Below are 18,130 nucleotides of genomic sequence, written 5' to 3' on the forward strand. Positions count from 1 at the left end.
ACAACTTGCTTCAAGTCCTGCATTCCCTAGAGATGCTACAGGAACTAAATCCAAATAGGGACGAAGGGAAACACTGCTTAATTGAGCAAAGGTTACAAAGCATAAGGCACAATGATGTTCATTAATGTCTTCCAAAAATGTTACGTAACTGGAGTTTTTATTTCCCAGCCCACTGAAGAGAAACTTTATTATTTGTGTTTCTAGGTCACTGATAACCGAGTCTTGGCTACCCTGAAAAGTCTGGTACTGGAAAGTGTGGGATGCTTGTAACCATGTGATTTACAAATACGTTGCAAAATCTACTCTAGAACCCTGAGCTGTTGCCAAAGACACTGTCTTCAAGACAGATTTTCGAAAACGTTATGATTACTGTTCTATGATTACTGTTCTTTACACAGAAGTAATCTGAAAAGACAAAGTTGTCCGCATGCACACATTCGCAGCTAAACAATAAATTCTCACAAGGATATCCTCTCCTGACTTTTCCTGAGCGATTGCTGGAAATTTGATTACTTTGCTAAACACTCTGTGGAAATTTTGTTGTCTTTTTTTTTCCTTCTTCTATTTCATATAAAGCCATTTTTGAACATTCGATTCATACTTCACACTTGTCTGTATCAAGAGAGGTTTTCTCTTTCTTTGATTAAGCTTACTTTTATCAGTGACCACACTTATACCGTGCCTTTATGAGTCCTGTTCTCTGTTTTTCTTTCATAATGATATGCTCCAGTATTGTAATGGGAAAAGCAAGCAACAGTATCATAAATATTACAGATGCCTGCTATAATACAATGTTTAATTTGCTCATCAAGATGGCTTTTAAGCTAACTCAGCTTATTTTTGTCTGCAGACATTTTTGGACAGCAGCTAAAAAGGGCAGAAAATCATTAAATTTTATGGCTCAAATAAAACTACACAAAAATGGATGAAAACAGGCTTGTTTAAAATTGCTGTGCACAGGATAAAAAAAAAAACATTATCTCTTTAATGGTGCTTTTACAAAAATATCCATTTAACATACCTAAGCAGGATTTAACATAGGAATTCATACAGATTGCTCTCCACAGTCAGCAAAATGCCTGACTTGGAGTGCAGAGCCTGACAGAACAAGAGAAAAAGAGGATCATGAAGCTTTCTACTCTTGGGGTAATCAGAAATAGAGTTTATTTTTACACAACAGCAGTAATCATCATGCAAGGAGTGAAACAATTCTCAGATGCCAAGGTGCTTCTAAGTACATATTTAATTTTACATCACAGAACTACAATGTGCTTTTCATGAAGGAAAATTAATCCCAGCAACCTTTTTTTATGGAAACATGGCAGCCATCCTGTTTCAACAACCTTGAAAGGCTAGAAGTTTAGAATTTGGTCGATTTTTTTTTTTGTTTGGTTAGGTTTTGATTTAAAATCTAAAGGAAAGTCTGGACTAGGTTTGCAGAGCAGAAGAGCATAAAATTTCTGGTTTTAATTTTTCCTGAAGAATACATAGTTCATACTAAAATTATTAACCATTACTTGTGATATTAACATACGTTTGTTTTCAAGAAGTGACCAAGCACTCCATTTTAGATCAGGTCCAAATAGAGGCAATTCAATTGCAGCCCACAAATATTTTCTCTGCTTTTTTTTTTTTTTTTTTTTTTTTTTTTTTTTAAGACATAAACATATACACATTGCAGCTGTTACATAATACACTGTGCCTTAACCTGTTTAATTATAAAATGCCAAGATACTCAATGAGAACGTGAGAGTCCTACAGTAATCACTACCTAAGTGCATCCTGGCAGTGCCCTTCTGATGAAAGAACAGGTTATTGGTAGTGATGTTCTCCTTATTTCAGAGAAGGCACCAACCCACAAGACAAGGAAAACTGAACCACAGCTGAAAACATCCCATCCGATTCTTGACTTCGTGAGCCGTCTTATGAATGCTAGTGATATATATTTCTACAAGAGCCATACAAACTAAAGAACAAGCAGTATAAAAAACAATGCATTTCCAAGCACTCTTTTTAGATATTCGGGTATTGCTTTGTCATTGACTAATATCAGCACACTAGAAGGATGACAGGTTGTAATGTAGTAATCACTTCACAATTACATTGTAATTTATTTTTACATTTAGGCATTTTTCAGGACCATATCTAAAGTTAAATCAATTTATGCCAGCTATACAGACTTGATCACTTGAGCAGGACAGAGATGTCTTCTACAATAAGTGCCTCTCCTTTACAAGTCACTGGATGGCAAAAGTAATCTAATATCTGACATGAGATACAAAGGTTTTAGAAAGCCCAACAGTGCCTCATAATAATGAGCAGACTTTAAACATGAGTTGATATTTAAAGGGCTGCGCAGTCCTTTGAAAAAACAAACAAACAAAGAAAATGACACACACACAAAAACGCCTGACCAAGTGGAAACAAAATATGCAGGAAACCAGGAAACCAAAGTTCTCATTTCTCCAGCTTTTTTCCTTTTGGAAAATGTACTGACATCCATTACTAGCCCAAGTAATCCAAGGGATCACGAAAAAAGGCCAGTCATTTGTCTTGGATGCAAGAGTAGCAAACTCGTGCCACTGTCTGAACAGCAGTTAATTATTATCACTGATTTTTTATTTTAAACTAAATTGTTGCTTTAAAGAAAAAGGTGTCATCAACCATCGTACATCAGACATACGTTTCAAAAGAAATATTGATAGACTTTCTGCCATTTGTTGAGAAATGAGGGAGAGGGAGAGGAAGAGAAATAAGCCTCCTCTATTTGTCCCTTTTTCCTTTTTTTTCTTTTTTATCTCTCTTATTTTTTTGCCTATCCCTTACAATATCTGCTGGCGTCTGATGCACAAGAGGTTATAAGAAGTTTTTTACTAAACCAGAACATTTATCCTAACATGCACAAAGCCATTATCCAGACAAAGACTGACACTAAGAAATCAATTAAGAAAATGTCTGCCAAGAAAAAAGACAAACCTCCACAACAAAACATCATCATACAATGCCAAACAATGCACAGCCGTTAGTCTATTTCTAATGTACTGTAAGAGATTATACTCTCTAAAGTCAACCGTTAAGATGGAGAAATATATAATCTAAGTAAGTTCAAATTCAAATGCAGCTGTTTCACGTACCTAAAAAACAGATTTTACATTTCTTGTTCCATCTACACTGAAGTTTTAGCTTACTTGATGAAGCAAAGGAGATTGATGTCATTAATGTTAATTCCAAATAGTTTCAAAATGGGAAACTGTGCAATGCATAACTTAACAGCATAGCTTTGGACAGGTTTTACTACTTAATTACATAGACCTCAAATGAGATTATAGTGGAAACACTGACAGACGGTCAAATTTATATCTCCTCTTTATAGGTAGCAACTGGTAGAATTTCTGTTGATAATTTATATCAGATAACACTCAGAAAGAAAGGCAGAGGAGGAATAAAGTATGAATAAAAGGATTTTTATATGCATCCTAACAAAGCAATGCCTCTAAGCTGACAGAAAACACATAAAACATCTCTGCATATTAAATGGGTTATTATTCAATTTCACAAAAGTACCCAAATATTCCGTTAGTACTAGAAACTCTGTACATCCACAACATCTTCCCTCATTTCCCTGCACTGTACAATAGCAATCATCTATCTCTTCACATACAAGAGAGAAATTATTCCCTTTTCTTTGTTTGTCAGCAATAGACATTCCTGTGTTTGTGTAGTCTTTATTTTTACCAATCACTGACACACTGGCAGTGCTAATGGACCATCAGATTCTGGTTTCAGACTGGGATAATAATACTACTTACAAGTTGGATGCTGAACTCTTGTTCTTGAGAGAAGAGTCTTAAACTCAAGTCACCTTTTGTTCCTATTGAGGGATTAAAGTTTCCTCTGCATTTCTTCAAACAGACATCAACAACATCTATTGAGTTTGGTCTTGTAAGCTACTTTACTATTAAGCAGTACCTTCTATATCACTGCAGAGGTCTTGAGAAAGAGTTATTAAATGCAGTGCACACTCCAGACACTCAAAAGGAAGATTACTGCATGCAGCCCTATGTATAATCAATGTATGAAGATAGGAAGTGCTTTTGTTGAGAACATACCAATGTCTCAAGTATGTAAAAGGTTTCCTGTAACATCAGCCTCCTCAGTGCAAGTGCACATCAAGGCCCTTGCTGATGAACTGCCATCATCAAAAGAAATTGGTTGTATTACATGAAACCAATTATGAATTATAAATAATCAGAAAAGGGAGATCACAGCAAAAAGTCTCAGATGAGTATCTCCTGTATGACAGATGCATAAGGGAAAAAATTCTTACCCCTGCAGAAGGAAGCATTGGCACAAGCACACTGCTGAAACTCAGTTTGCGTAGGCTGCACTGAGTGAACAAGTCTTGGGCTGCATACACAAAGGTCACTTCAAAAGTAATGCATCCTATTTATTCCCACAGAAACTACAACTGACACAAAGAGAACAATAACAAGGGAGAAAATTCTCAGCTACAAAGCACTATTTTTCAACATAGTCACCACTATTAGCTATGTACTTTTGCTAGTGTTGAACAAGTTTTGGCAATCTGAAACGTTCTCTATTTCCCTTATCAAAACAAAAAGCACTGCTATTTATTTTTTTACCAATTACAGACTGTGTTTAGACAATGAATCAAAATGCATACAATTATTTGCTGTAAATTAAGCTGGCACCACATTGTGCCCTTCCTTCCCTCACCCTGGTTGCAGCTCAGACAATGTTAATAGCACACCTGTATTTGGCTGATGCTGAGCAGTGGGTGCGCTCCTGGGACCGGGCCGCACAGAGGGGCAGAGCTGCAGTAGGAGCAGAGGCCAGGCCATGCTGCAAGCTGGGCTGGGCTGCATATGGCCTGTGGGCTGGATAGGCCAGACAGACAACTGCATAATTATCAAAAGGGAAGACAGACTGTTGCCTGATGCTGTATTCTCCCTTTGCAGCAAACAACCAGAATCATTAACAGGCAGCAGCAGAGAAGCTATGCAGGCTTAGAACAAAGTCCTATTTGACAGTACCAGTTGAAGAAGTCATATCAACTGAATGATGCTCTAAGAAGAATTAAGTGGCTCCAAATTATCACCCAGGGCTCAACTCAGAAAGTTCTTTCCCCAGCAAACTACAGTTCTTCACTGTGCTTGCAGCATGGTCTGCTAGGTTGGAGTTCAAGACAACGCTCTTCACCAGATGGTGATCAGGCACTGGAACAAGCTCACCAGGGCAGTGGTGGTGGTGCCAAGCTTACCAGAATTCAAGAAGTGTCTGGACAATGCTCTCAGATATATGATACAATCTTTGGGTGGTCCTGTGTGGAGCCAAGATCCTTACAGGCCCCTTCCAACTTGGGATATTCTATGATTTTATGTTTTGTATTAAAATGCACTCACTTCCCTAATACTCCAAACATTTCTCTGTTATTTTACATCACCAAGATCTACTTCCCCCTGGAATTTCATTTTATTCTCCACTTTTTTTTTTTTTTTTTTTTTTTTGGAAGCTTCTGCTTTCAAAACTATCTGATCAGTGAGCCTTTGTAGAGCTTATACTGCATAGTTGGTTAATGCGGCCTGACAGATTATACTGGAGCTCTGATTTTGGCTCCTTCTCAAATATTTGGTGTCCATGAATCACTTGTAAGTATTTCAACCATCTGCTAATACTTTCAACATCTGCTCAACGTGAAAAAGTGGTGATGTAAAACCACCACTGCAAAAAGTAAGCAGAGATGGGAAGTATTCTTCAGAAAAATTACTTCTTTAAATAGTTTGAGCATATTTGCAAGAGATACGAAGAAGGATTACTCTAAGGGCAACAAGACTGTTTCCCTCTGGATGCACACCTCTTCAGCTGGTTCTAGTTGACATCAGAAGATACATGAAAACACACACATACAAAAAGAGAGAATGTGACACATATCCATACAAGCCAACTGCATTAAAAAAAAAGTAAGGCCCAACTGCGATATCTCAAATTCCGCTGCACAACAGCAATGCAGTGGGTATCACAACACTGTTTTTGATAGCTGTTTGCTTGTTTGTTTTAAGTAGTAGAGAGATTTCCCTCATTGTGACTCACATCTACAATAACAACAAACAAATTCAACAGAAAGTTTTCCTCCCTTCTCAAATAAGGAAGGTCAAAACTGGTAAAAACTTGCAATAGTCTGCACTATTCAAATAGATCCACTTCTGCCTCTGCAAACTAATTTTATGAAATACAACAGCCTTGCTAAGTCTCTTAATTTTCAAACAGATGATTAACAGTGTCTCATAAAAGTAACAGAAAGCCCACCTGGAGCTGCAAATTAAACTAAGCAAATAAGCAAAAAGAGAAGCTAAAGGTACATAAAAAAAAAAAGTCTGTTTTCAGTCAACCCTACCAATAAGAAGCCAGAACTAAAATATTGCTGGAGCTGTAAGGCACTGGAACTGGCTGCCCAGAGTAGTTCTGGGTGCCCCATACTTGGAAATCAGGTTGGAGGGACCCTGCGCAGCCTGATCTTGTGGTTGACAACCCTGCTCCAGCAGGGGGTTGTGACTGGATGGACTTTAAGATCTCTTCCAACACAAACCATTCTATGATTCTAATGTACGTATACTGAGTCATAATTAAAACAAACAAACAAACAAAAAAAACCAACTGGGTAAATCTGACTAAAAAATGTGTTTCATAAATTGTATTAAATCACCCAATGACAGGTCATGCCCTTCTAACTAACCAACTGAGTTTGTTATTTTATTTTAACTTAATCTTATTAATATGGAGCCTTGCTGCAAACATCGTCATTAACTACTTTTTGGAAGATCACAAAGTGGCTTTCCCATTTATGAGAAAGAAACCATTTAATGTAGCTGACACTAATCTGGGGTCAATTACTGGAAGACAGAAGCACTTACAGACTTTCTTCCATGAAGCAAGGTAATATCCAGTTAACTCTGCTACACAGGTATTTCCCCCAAAAGAGCAGACACAGATCACAATACTTCTATTACTTATGCTCATTTACTTCATTTACTTTTTCTATTTTTTTTTTTCAGTATGAAAAGGTTAGACTTTTTTGGTTAGCTGGTTGCTGCCTTGTTTTTTGTTTTGTTTTTAAATTATTTCGACAAAAGAACTGACAAATTTTCCATGTAGTAAAACCAAACTCTGGGGAAAAAAAAAAAAAAAAAAAAAAAAAAAACAACAAAAAACCATCATTTTCTTAAGAATCTGAGAACATGAAATCAAACTATTTCTCCTTAAGAAGCATGGAATATACAAAAGCCAATTGTTATTTTTAGTCTTGAATACTTAAAAGCAAGCAGTATGAAATGGCAAAGTTACCTAGTAAAGGCATGAAGAAAAACAGAAACAAGAAATAAAATGCAGAAAGTATCAATAACACAGTATACACATTTTAGTGTCTTAAAACCAAAAGCAGATTTTTAATTTTGTTTTTGGTTACTGAATCCTATTAACAATACCCTAACATATCTGCAGTAATATTTCCCAAAGAAGTAAATAACAATTTGAATGTAAAGCATGCAAATGCAGTGCAGCAAGACAACTACACATCGATTACCTACCCTAGACAGCCCTACTGTAATATGTATAACAAATATGGATTTTAAAAGCAGTAAAGGAATCTCATTTATTTATACTGTACGTAGTACTCGAGTGTTCTGACTTTAGTGCTTGCAACTCAGGAAAGAAGTAATTGCTTTTTTAGGAATCTTTCCACATTTACTTACAAGTATAATAAAATCTGGTAAGTGTGTTCAGTTGCTCTGCACAGATTCTTAGACCACATCATCATTTTCCAGGACAGAATAAAGCAGTACGATTAACATCTGCCCTGCATTTGCTCTTTCATTTTCTCTCCAGCTAAAGAAGTCTGTTCAGAAAATACCTCTGCTTTTACATGCTATGGGTTTTTCCTTTCCTTTTTTTAAAATACTGTGTTATGTTTACTAACAGCCATTCCTCCATGTAAATTTACTCTGCAATTTTAAATTCAGTGTTGAGAATAACAACTTTTCCCTTCTCTGTCAGTGCTGCTGCACCACCATCATGAGAAGCATAAATCGAAAGACTTGGATGAAAAAAGGGTTTGAGTAACTGAAGCTAAACTATGCTCACCATGCTAAGAATCACTTAGCAGTCAGAAATGTCAGATGACATTAGCTGCATGTTGATACAGAAGAGCACAAAATCATAAGAAAACCACCCCAAACAAGGCTGACCTATTGGAAATAAGTGATTTCAACCAAGCATGACTGCCTTGTAGCTTCAGACTCCTCGGCACGTCTCTCTCTGCCCATATGCATCACCTCCTTTGTGCTCATCTCTGTCCACTGCCTCCAAGCTCTGAGCATCTCAGAGCATCACAAATACAGCATGACAGGGAAAACTGCAGATCACTTGCACATCACTGCTGTTGGAGAAGCTGCGATTGGTTCCTGTAGCACCTCCATGCAAAGTGAAGCAACGCTGCAGAATAAATTCATCTTTGTGAAATGACAAAACAAACCTAACTGCTGAAAATCAGAGATGCAATTTAAAAAACCATTTATTGCCTTCTTTTGTGTAAGAAACGGGAATACACAACTGGGCCTTTCTCCCTCACAGAAGAAAAGCTGTAGAAGAGGAAGTGGACTTTTCTTTCCTAAGTGATAGGGGTCAGACTTGGATATTTATTATTGCAAAAAAATAGTTTATCTTTCAGTGAAGTTTCTCAGCACAGTTCTTCTTTGACAGAGAAGAGTGGACATAAATTAGGTATGCACATCTTTATAAGCACCTTTTGAGATAGCTTACAATTGTACAAATCTGGCACTGATCATCTTGTTACTGCCAAAGCAGTAGCTTCATTTTAAATATATTTAGATATATATAATACTAAGGCTGCAATCTGATAATCAGAAAATCAAGGTGCATCTACAGTTTTGCTGAAGAGTCAATGACAGCCTGATCATAAGCTTTCCCTTCCCACTTTGAAAGACTAAAGTCAGTCAAATACAATTAACAAAATCGTTTGTTCTGCAATTATTATTATTATTATTATTTTTTTTTTAAACTTTCTTCTAAATACAAACCAAACAAATCCATAGGACAGCTTTTCAATTCTGTGGACTCATCTGTTATCTATGCCACTTATGTTAAAGACTTGTTTATTCTAAAATATCCCTTTCAGTGGCATAGAGCTTTACATATGGGCCTTGCCACTAGATAGTCTGCCACGCTTTCAGTGCTTCTAGTGCCTCCTATCACTTGTGCACTTCTTTTGGCAAGAAGCCTGTGGTATACACCTAGGCACATTTTCACAGCTGGTGGTTGCTTTGTGGATCAGGGAAGAGTCACACAAGTAAAGCAGAACACACAGATTCTGATTCACACTCTAAAAGGAACTACTGTGTAAGGCTGAACAGGACTCTGTATGGTTTCTAAGGGTCCCCTAAAGCCTCATGTGCCGAATCCAACATTTACGTCTCTCTACTCAAACCACAGGAGCAGCGCAAGGACCAGAAATAATTTCTGGATGCAGGCAAGTCCCTCACAGAAGAGAGCAATGACAGGGCATCTGTTGGCCAAAGGGGAAGAAAACTGCACAGAAATCTGCCTAGGGAAAAAAAAAGCTTCACTTGACATTACTTAAATGCAGGTTAGCAGTACTTACTGGCAAACAGCCTCAAACTTCGATGAGACACCAGAAACTCAACTATGAGAAACCATGCCAAAAAAAGAGCACTGATTATGTATTTTCCCACCTTGAATTCCAGGAGACTGAAAAAACACAACTAATCCAATCAGGGACCAGATACCCAGTTAAGTGCACTTAGCAACAACATTCATGTTCAGTCCTCCAAGGCTAGAGATGCACATAAGTAAGTTTATCTCGTAACAATCAGCTATTAGCTTTGCCTTAGCTTTGTGTTTTTCTCTCTTCTCACTTTTTTTTTTTTAATTAATTACAAGCTTTGTAATGATTTGTAAATAACGTTCTTATACTTCCAAACAAGTGCACAGTTTTGACAGACTCCAATTTTGCCACTCGCTCAAGATTCCCTAATAAATCCTGCATGCGCTGTTAACTCTAGCCACCTACATTATGTCTTTTAGCTTTCTTTTTCTTCCAACATCTCAGAAGAGCATCACCAGGTTTTAAAATGACAAAAAACAAACAAACACAAAGAAAAACCAAAAAAACAACCGCCACATTATTTTCTGTTTCTGGAGTAAACAAACTCCAGGGTTTTTTTTTTCACAAGTAGCCTGATCAATAACTCCTATCAGCTGTAATTTTTGTCTTAACCTTGCAATCACTGGTAATATGGAGTTAAATTTTCTCTCTAACTTAACATTCAAATATTGAAATAGAGCTCTCACATTCCTGTGATGAATATACATCTCCTTTCTCTGGGTATTTAATTAGAAAAATATGTAGAAATGAATTTTTAAAAGTGCAGTTCATAATGAATCAGCAGATCAATATAAGAAAGCTAAGCACTACCACTAAGTTTTAATGACTCAAGCCTAAAAGCTTTCTAAATCCTCACAATTAAAAGAACTATATATTGTTCCAAGTTCTAATTCATTTTTATTCATACTGAAAAGCTGCCAGAATTACTAAGCACCTATCATTATAAAAGAAAATTAATCGCATAGAAGGTATTACTTCTAAAATACAATATTTAAGCTACAACCTTACAACTTCTCCGTAATAATTTTTACTCCCAGTTTAGAGGGTACTGAGACACTACTGCAGCAAGGGAAAAAAAAAAGTTAATTCACATCCACTTTTCAGTCAGAGCATGGGGACTTGTTTCTAGATCGGGCACTGAGTCTCCTGAAAGCATACAGACCTGGCGTGACAGCACACATTAACCACAGCACTGGTATCAGCGTGATGCACTGCACAGCGGCCCTTGGCTTCAAAACTCCAGATGGAAAATCATGAGCAGAGGGTGCACAGGGCGTAACTGCCAGATACCATCAGTCATCACTGAAAAATTACAACATCAGCCCTGCATTCATTTGATGACAACTTTTTTTTTCAGAGTCATTCCAGAGTCGTCAAGTCATCATCATTTATAGTATAAAATTTTTACATTTTAGCATTTCTTTTTCCAAATTGTTTATTTTCTGCCCAGAATATGACCTATGCAAGGTTATGAATCTTCACACAAACTCATAGTCTGCCTCCTGTGGGGCAGGTTATCCACTCATAAAGTAGATGGCACCATAAAATGTGCAAGTTACTATTATAAAAAAATTTAAGACAATGACCCAAAGTAGTATTTAATAGGAACATGATGCATTCGTTCCAGTACGTTCATTAAAACTCTCTCATTTACTACTCTCTCTTTAATTACTACTAATTCTAAATTCTTGCTGACCTGTTTCATTGACTTAATGAAACAATACCACTCAAGTAAGTGGCTTTCAATGAGTTAAGTCTGTGTTTTTACAAAAAAACTTTGATTCTGTGATTCAAGTGAATCACAGTAAATGAATCACACATTATAATAGCATGCATTTTTTTAATGATAGTGTAAAATCATAAGTTTAATCCCTTCACTAATCAAGAGATTATATTTTAGATCTTAGAAATCCTTCAAGCATTTAATTTGCAAACCACATGTTTCAGAAGGAGAGGAAGACTTCTGAGATTTTTCATTCATTATATTAAGACTTTTTGAGCAAAAATCTTAGCAATACAGAAGGAATGTACAAAACTCATTCAAGACTCAAATAAATGGGAAATAATTGTGCCATAGTATTTACTTAATGATCTATGGTTCTAAATTACTACTTAAAAACTTATAAAATAATTTGTTTGCAAAAGCCAAAATTGCCAATTTTGACAACATTTGAAACTAACTGGCAAATATCATAATTTCACTGGGTTAGACCATCAAGCATTGCCAGAAATCATTTTTTTTCTATTTACACATTAATTAAAGAAGAAATTTCAAAAAGAAAAGATAAAAATTATACTGTAAATATATATATACATATAATTAGAACAAGTAACTACTAAAAATAATTATTTGATAAGATCTCTATAACATTCTCCCTTACTCTATGGTACTTCTATTGATGTAATTAACAGCCCACAGTGGCTAGAAGTCCAATAGACCCATGGAGCTTCCTATACGTAATTAACATCTATACTTCAAAGAAGGGGGACCTAAGTGCAATAAAAGGGGTAGCCAACGAACAGCCATCATAAGTCAGCAACAGGATGGTGTACCTGACAACCAGCTGTGCTGACCTCTGTTTGCTGCAGAACCAGAAGAGGCTGCTAACGCCACACAAGTTATCACACATGTATTAGCTATTTGGCAGAGCAGGCTGTGAGGTTTCCCAGTCTATTAATACACATTACTCATACTTTGTCATTGCTTGGTGACCACCAAAACTTGCCCCACACAATTATCAGTCAGATTACAAAGATATTTGTTAAAAAGAAGCAGACTTTACGTTTGGATAGTTGAGGAATCATTTCTAATGCATTCAAAACAAACAAGCAAAAGGCAACCAAACAAATGGGGGAAAAAAAAAAAAAACCAGAAAAAACCAAAATTTTATTTCCTTTCCTATTTTGTACGTACAGTTCTAAACCTATAATTTAATCTCAAGAACCCGAATGAAAAAAAAGGGTGGGCTGCTATAATGGCAGTGCAATTTTTCCAATTTACTGCTGATGTTCCTAGGGTGGATTACTGGCTGTAATAACAAGGGATTGAGGATTCAATAGTTCAGGAGTTAACTAGAAAAAATACTCTTCACCTCTAAATAGTCTGCCTGCAGCAACAAGAAGTAGGATCCAGATGATGATATCCCTGACAGAAAATAAAAGGGACTCTTTGCCAGTCTATGCTTGCAACCACCACCAAAGTTTCAAAGCGTTTCTAATGTGACACTAGAGACTTTCTCTTACTGCATATTTAAGAATAAACCAATGCACTTGTTCCATTTGCCCCAAAACAATTATAGAGATGAAACTCATCCTTTGGGAATCCACAGTGAAAGAGGAAAAAATCCCCAGCACTTGCACAAACTGTGTATGGAAAAGAGTTATGTAAAGAGGTTCTTAAAAGATTTGGAGTAATCCCTGCAAATTCTCTTCCACACCCCAAATGACAAATGAACAGCTTTGTTAAATACCCTTTGTCTCTTCTCAGTTGCCCCCATTTATCATAACAGACCACAGGAAAATGAGATCTGAGGAGATCCTGTGGTTATACAGAAAGGATCTCAAAATGATTTCATTATAGGAAGGGAATGAACAGGATAAACAGTTTTCAGTTCAACCTAATGGAGACTTTGAAACCACCTGAAAAAATATGGCAATAGTCACTGTATTATAGTAAATGACTTTCTAGTGGTTTTCTACAGTTGGAAAAACAAATTTACTGCTTCTGTGCTGAGCTCGCAGAGTTTTTCGGGGGGAGGTTATAATCTTTTCCCCCTGTCTCTCTGCCTTTGGAAAAACAGACTTCAGCAAAAATACATTTGCATTCAGAGAAATGGCCTCTTTTGTTTCATTTATCTGAAGTGGGAGGTCATCTGTTGATGTCCTCAAGTTCCAGGTAATAACTAGCATTTTTAAATTTAATTCAAACACCACCTGTTCTTAAAAAATGCATACGCTAAACTGGAGCTCCTGAAAACTTCTATGGGATTTATAGCTTGGAAAAAAAGATCTTGGGAGTCTGACTGAATGTCCTCTGAAATAATTTGCTTGATATGTAGCAGCAACCAAAAAGTCAATGAAGTGTTGCACACAATCTGAAAGAGAGGGGTAAAAAGCAATTGTTTTACTAAATATGAAACAGTGATGCAATCTCATCCTAAGTAACACACCCAGTACCAGCTGACACTCGTCCAGGATGCAATGGAGTCAGGAAAATGCAGAGAGATGAACAGCAGAGGGAGTTGTGGCAATACAGCAGCTTTTTCATGGTTAGAGATTAAAAAGGTTCAGGAGTGGAAGAGGTGGTATGAATAAGGTTTCCAAACGATTTGGAGGTACGAATAAGGTTTCCAGAGTGAGTGAAGAACTGTTATAAATCAAATCCAATAGTGCTAGAGCAAAGGCTACTGAAACTTAAATGAGAAGAAAATCAAGTGAAATATGACTTTTTTCTTGGCATTGTTGGGGAGAGGGAAGGATTTTGGTTCTTTGTTTAAACACAGTAAGTGGTAAGAATTTGGTGTCTATTTGCCACAGAAAGTTCTAGAGACAAAATATCAACGAATTCAACATGAAATTAGATAAATTAATGGGAAACAGGTACAAAAACATATAAGGACCAGAGCATAGATATGGTATGATATAAGGACCTGAACATAGATATGATATGAAGGACATACAGTTGTCTTCATCCACTAATGGTGAATGCCTGGGACTTGAAGAGGAACAGACAACAAATGGCCAGAATGAAACATTCTCAGTAAATACCAACGTCTATTGACACAACTGAAGAAAATACACTGTAATGGATAAACTGTTGTTCTAGAAAAAAGATTCTGTATGTGCTTAAGTGTACATGTCCCCAGTTAAACATGGGCTTCAAGTCAAATAACTGAAAAACAGAAATAAAACAGCAACAACAAAATGACTGAATTATACATAAAAGAACTAGAACAAGGAAAGAGTCAGAGGTCAAGAAATGTAGCATTCCCCAAACCATTCCTGTAATTAAGCTTCAAAAAGTCATACTAAATCCTCAACTTTGACCCCCCTTCAATAACGTGATGGCAATATTGTTTTCTGACGCAGCTTATTAAGAATCGGGACATTCATGACCCAGTTCCCATACAAACAGTTTAGACACATGCTGGTAGAACAGTATCCAAGCTACAAAGCCTAAACACAACTGCAGAATGGGTGACCACTATATTTGTGCTCCAGCCCTTCACTAGCAAAGCATCTGGCTCACCTGTCACTTCCAGTCAGTTTTGTAGCCCAGAACATGGGAGAAGAAACTAATGATATGATACATCCTACTACATTAAGTTGTTCTGAGGTAAGCCAAAGGCTTCTGCTAATAGTGATGGAAGCAGAGAGGTCTTTTGGAATGGGGAAAAAAAAAATCCCAGAGAAAAAGGCATATCATAGTTGCAATGGATGGCAGAAATGCTGACCACTTTGCTGTTTCTGCAGTTTTAGCCCAATTTCTAACAAACACTTCCCTTCAAAAAGGTTAGAATACCTTCTTTGACATATAGTTATTGGATATACTTTGAGAAGTTTAGGCTTTATTTAGTAGATTGAAAAAGACTCAATAATGTCTTTCAAGTTTATATAGGATTCTTTGATTAGAAGAAACAAGAGCAACGTGAAATGTACATATTGATATAGATATATACCTATATAAGGAAGTACTAAGAAGACTATATCACAGAAATATTTGCTTACTGCATTGAAAAAACTGCCTAATTGCTTTTCCATAGCAAGATAGCTTGCTTTACTTTGCTTTAGTGACTGAATATTTTGTTCTTTCAATATCCAGGTTATTTATTATTTTAAGTACTGATACATTGCAACTTTCGACGACTTATCAGAAGACAACTGTGCTTTTGGGAGCAAGCTGAAATACAGCCAGAAGCAATATTTTTTTGTTCAAGTTAAAAAACAAATTGCACTGACATTCTAATTTAACACTTCATTCTTTGCAACATGCTTTTGTTTACACATCATTCTTTTGGAAAAATACTCCAGGAGAGCAGAACGATACACACCTGAATCATTCACATAACACAAAAATCAATTCCAGTAAATCCTTAGTGAGCAATGGCTTTTAGTCAGGACCATTTGAGAACTCTCATTTGACTTGAGACATTGACTACATTCTTCCTTTTTTGTAACAAAGTATTCCCACCCACAACTTCCACCTCCTCCTTCTAAACATCCCTCAGAGAGAACAGCTTCAATTAAAGACATCTCCTTACTTTGAAGAGGTACTTCACAGTAGCCTGATATGGAATGCTAAAGCTCCCACTTTATTCTCATCCTTGTCTGTTAGAACAGGTTGCAGCAAAACGGTCTATCAATCCCCTTCTCCCAACTACAGGTTGCTTAATTCTTCTTCTCATCCACTCACAGCTCACATCTCAGTCAAAAATTAGTATGGCAGCAGCATAGCTGACCACCTCTGCTCACACAGATTTTGCATTTGCTTCATGCCTTATGCGACAAGATGCATAACAAATTAACACAGCTCCTTCCTAGATTACAATTAAAAGTATAGAATATGATAACAATGATATAATAATGAACATTGTTTGTTAGAAATTTTTAACAACAACAAAAAAAAAAGCAAATTTTAATATGGAAAGTAGACAAGAAATATAAATCTAGAATAATTAAACAGGAAATACTTTAAGGCTAATCCCCATTCCCCTAAATCAGGCAGGCAATGCCTGAGTCTACAAGGGGCCTGTTGACTCGAAAAACTAGACTGAAAGAAAGGAGCCTCACAGAATGGAACTTGCTGACTTGACCAACCAGCCTTAATGACTGTCTGAGAATGAAAGTATGGAAAACACAAAAACACAAGTTGGAAGCTGTAAGATCTATGGGATCTGCCTTTGCAAAGTGATAGACTGTTTATCTTCCCTTCCTCTCATGGCTGCTCACAGCAGATAAACATCAGAAAAGGGAGGAGGGGTGCACAATCACCAAAGGCTCTCATTAAAGACTTTCAAGTCTTCTAGACAGAAGTAGGGTGCCACACCAAAGGGCAGACTCAGACGAAGTAGACCACATAAGGGTGAACATGCACATTTACATCTGTCGATCCACCACTCGCGGATGAAGACCCCAGACTCAGGACAACGCTGGATCCAGAACAGGTGAAATACCTCTACTTCTAAATCTCTGTTTCTCTCTCTCCTTTTTCTTCAAGGTTTTCTTCTAATTGCTTTTCTTCAAGTAGCCATTGCCTAAATTTGCTTTAAAGTAGTTGCTTACTAATTGCTGGAAAATTGCCACATTTTGCCTCAAAGAAGACAAAATTATTAGTTTAGGCAAAATTATTAGTTGTTAGAAAGCTCAATAAATTGTCTTGTATTGTTTCTCTGGGTCACTGCCTATGTCACTCTGGTGATCCCTTAAGAGCAGGGAATGTCCTACTCACTGAAATTCCAAAGATCCACCTTACTCACAACCGACCGAATGGTAAAAGAGACATGTCTTATAGAAGAAGTTAACATTACAGAACCACAGAATCATAGAATTGTAGGGGCTGGAAGGGACTTCCAAAGATCATCCAGTCCGGCCCTCCTGCAAAGCAGGCCCCCTGCAGCATGCTGCACAGGTAGGCATGCAGGCAGATCATGAATAACTCCAGAGAAGGAAAATCCACAACCTCCCTGGGCAGCCTGTTCCAGTCTTTTCCTGCTGGTAAAGAGAACAATGGAGTTATAGGCATCCTGAAGGGACAGAACCAGTAGGAAGTATTTTCCAGTTGGCTAAGCTAACATTTTTGATGAAGTGGAAATTGCTAAATAAAAGAAATACTTTCAACTTTGAGTATCTGACCAATTTAACAAACCAAATTTGAAACATGAAATTGAAAAAAAAAAAGAAAAAACATGAAATTGAAATTGACAGCAACCCCAAAAGTTTGATGAGTATCTGAAATATTAATGATCCACCCATAGACATAACATTACAATTCGAACAATTACAGGTCATTGGCCAATTCATTCAATTCCCAACTCAAGGGAAACTAAGTTAAGCATGTCTGTGATAAGATTATTTGGGAGGTTCTTTGTTGATTCTTTGTTTGGAGTTTGTTGAGGCTTGCTTTTTTTTTTTTTTTTTTGCAACTTCTATTTTGGCAGTTGATCATAACAGTTTTGCATTACTATGTGAATATTCACATGGAAGACTGTGAAAGAACAGAATTAAAGCAAAAAAACTGAGTCGGTAAGGATTAGCAAAAATTGAGAAACAGGAATTAAAGTGATTGATTGGTAATCAACTCAGAAAAGGCAGCCACTCCCTGTAGATCACTGCTTGTGTCAGCACCTTTGCATCTGTGTTTTCTATACTTTGAGGACATGAATATTCTCTGCTATAAGTACATGTCATACAGAA

General features: G+C 36.7%; 1 protein-coding gene across 11 annotated transcripts in view; it reads right to left on the reverse strand.

The window, feature by feature from the left end:
* The window catches only part of UTRN (utrophin), a 344,046-nt gene that overhangs the window by 95,190 nt on the left and 230,726 nt on the right, over window positions 1-18,130 (reverse strand). The window lies entirely within an intron of this gene.

This window comes from Lagopus muta, chromosome 2, assembly GCF_023343835.1.
Source record: "Lagopus muta isolate bLagMut1 chromosome 2, bLagMut1 primary, whole genome shotgun sequence".
NCBI lineage: Eukaryota > Metazoa > Chordata > Aves > Galliformes > Phasianidae > Lagopus > Lagopus muta.